The sequence below is a fragment of the Osmia lignaria genome, unplaced genomic scaffold, assembly GCF_051020975.1.
Source record: "Osmia lignaria lignaria isolate PbOS001 unplaced genomic scaffold, iyOsmLign1 scaffold0055, whole genome shotgun sequence".
NCBI classification, from domain to species: domain Eukaryota; kingdom Metazoa; phylum Arthropoda; class Insecta; order Hymenoptera; family Megachilidae; genus Osmia; species Osmia lignaria.
In genome coordinates this window covers 10,001-12,500 of record NW_027478196.1, presented here as the reverse complement: position 1 = coordinate 12,500, position 2,500 = coordinate 10,001, and the positions used below count along the sequence as shown (strand labels likewise).

The 2,500-nt window shown below is 44.5% G+C and overlaps 1 non-coding gene across 1 annotated transcript; it reads left to right on the top strand.

Moving 5' to 3' along the window:
• The first annotated feature begins 720 nt into the window (after positions 1-720).
• Positions 721-875, top strand: LOC143307444 (5.8S ribosomal RNA). Its single transcript, XR_013064586.1, has one exon. It is a non-coding gene; the product is annotated as a 5.8S ribosomal RNA (ribosomal RNA).
• The last annotated feature ends 1,625 nt before the right edge of the window (positions 876-2,500 follow it).

Genomic DNA, 2,500 nt, shown 5'->3' with positions numbered 1-2,500 from the left:
TTAAAAGTTTACGAAGCGTCTAGGAGTGGTTAAAACTGAGAGAGTTGAAACTACGATGTATTAGAACGAGCAACCGTCGAAACTTTGTTTTCGCGACGTTCTTTTCGTCGCTCTCGTCCCCACGCTCCTACGCTTTGGTTGTTTCTTTGCCATCCGTGTTGCGATAAAAAGATTTCTCCATTGTCCAAAAAGGACGGATCGAGATTCCTCTTTCGAGAGGGAGAGAGAGGTACTTGCGGGTAACCTGGAATCTACGAAACACGCACCGTGGTAAGATTCGTGCGTCCGCCTGATCGATGTGTGTTGTTTACGGACCGGCTGAGAAGCGACGATAGCGAGTCTTTGAAAAACTATGTGTCCATTAGTTAGACCGATCGTCGCCGGCCGTGTGTCTGTTCGAATCTCGCAACCCACGATTCAGCGACAGGACGCGCGCTCGCATTCCTTGTGTGCGTTCGTACTTTTCAAGGTTTTTAAATGTACTTTACGCCCGACCGTCGAGAGGAGCGTGCCACTGGGCGTTTCTCCGACGGTTTCCGTCCTTGGACGCGATCGTGTCGTCAACGATCGAACAAACAAACAAATACGTTGGCGACGCCCGAATTCGCTCTCCCGCACGCGCCGGGTGGGAGAGTGATGTGGGTATCGAATGTGATGCGTGTTAATAATGAAAATAACACTCTAAAGATCTAAAGAGTTTGAAATACAAAATTTTACGATTACCCTGAACGGTGGATCACTTGGCTCGTGGGTCGATGAAGAACGCAGCTAATTGCGCGTCAACGTGTGAACTGCAGGACACATGAACATCGACATTTCGAACGCACATTGCGGTCCACGGATACAATTCCTGGACCACGCCTGGCTGAGGGTCGTTTTCTTAACAAAAGACTGCTTGCGTTTGCTTCTCGAAAAAAGAGTAATTCATTTCTTTCTAAACATCTCGCCGTCGTTCAACGAAAGTAGAACGTTTCGGAGCGGGATTATCGAACGAAATTGAAAGAATGAATGAACGATAAACAAAGAAAGAGTCGCAACGTACGAGCGATAGTTGGGCAGTTCGTCGGCGTTTGTCGTGGAAACGATGTGACGAAAATCGCAACCGATACACTAAATGCAGGCCGTTAAAGGAGAGAAACAAATTTCGAAATATCTCTTCGAACTAGCGCAAGTGCGTCACGGCGCGCGAGTCGTTCGTTAAAATTTATAAACGACCGCCCGTGAAAGCACCGAGTTCTCGGAAGATAATCTATAAAGATTCTCCATCCTGCTGGAAGTTATCGGATCGGCGCGATTGTTCACTTGTAGAAATCCACGCTCCCGACGTTGCCAGAAACGATATTTACGAAAGGTGTGTCAAAAATAAACGAAAGAAGCTCTCCTATAAATTTAGAAAAAGCAAACGAGTGAAATGTTTGAGATGATAATTTGCTGAAATGCAAGCTCGAATAGCCCCAGGGTTTCGAATGATTCCCCGCGCTTTATACATCTCTCTGTTTACAAACGGTGTATAAATGAAAGATCGCTTCAGATGGGTCGTCGCTGTTTGACGCGCGATGCTGTTCCTTTTTTTTTGTCTGTCTGTGCGTTTAGCTTCGCTAAACAAGTTAAATGGTTAAAAAGCGTCGAAAAAGCGAATACACACGCGACAAGACAAATCTAACGAGTAAAGGAACGCTCCGCTCCAAGATAAAAATGGTTGTTTACAATCAATACAGCGTTTCGGTACCCCTGATCGTAGTCTGAAACTGTGTAACAAAAGAGAGGAAAGCGAATGGTGAAGGAACTTCGAAGCCTCCGTGGCGTGGCTAGAACTTGTGATAAAAGTATGTTTGCAGCAATTATGCATGCTCCCGTTAAAACAGCATTTCAATGTCTCGCATGGCTTAAAGCTCTAGGAGGCTTCAACATTTAGAATACATACGGACTACTTCGTTTGTTAAAGATAAGCGAAGACCGCGCGACCATCGCTCGGTCGTCCAGTCCTCGAAAGTTTTGTTGCGTTCCAAAGAAGAGACAAATGGGGTTTACCCTTGCGCTAAGGGGAGAAGAAGAGAAAAGCAGTTGTTAAATCTAAGAGGTGTGTGGAGTACATCGCGTGTTGGTTAAAATTGTTAAATGAAGTATACGCGAAATGTTCTCTCGCTCTTGCTTTTCCTCTTGCTTCCGTGGCGCTCGAAAAGAAGGGATGATAAATAAAGAAACCTATTCGAAATCTCTTGTGGAACAAAAAATAATACGGACGGACGTTAAAATTGAACCGAGACGAAATGGATCGTCTTGCGAGTTGTCTTCGCTTTGAAATTGTTAAAAATTGATAAAAGCAATACGACGAAGCTGCAGTCCGCAAAATGTTTGAAGCAAAAAGGAAATAACACGAAAATTATGGGAACGTCGTGTCTCAACTTTTTTTTCCCTCTTGTGCTCGTTTCATCGAACGATAAATACAAACATTTTGAAACGAGAGAGGAGGAAAAATTGAATATGCGAAAGGTTGATT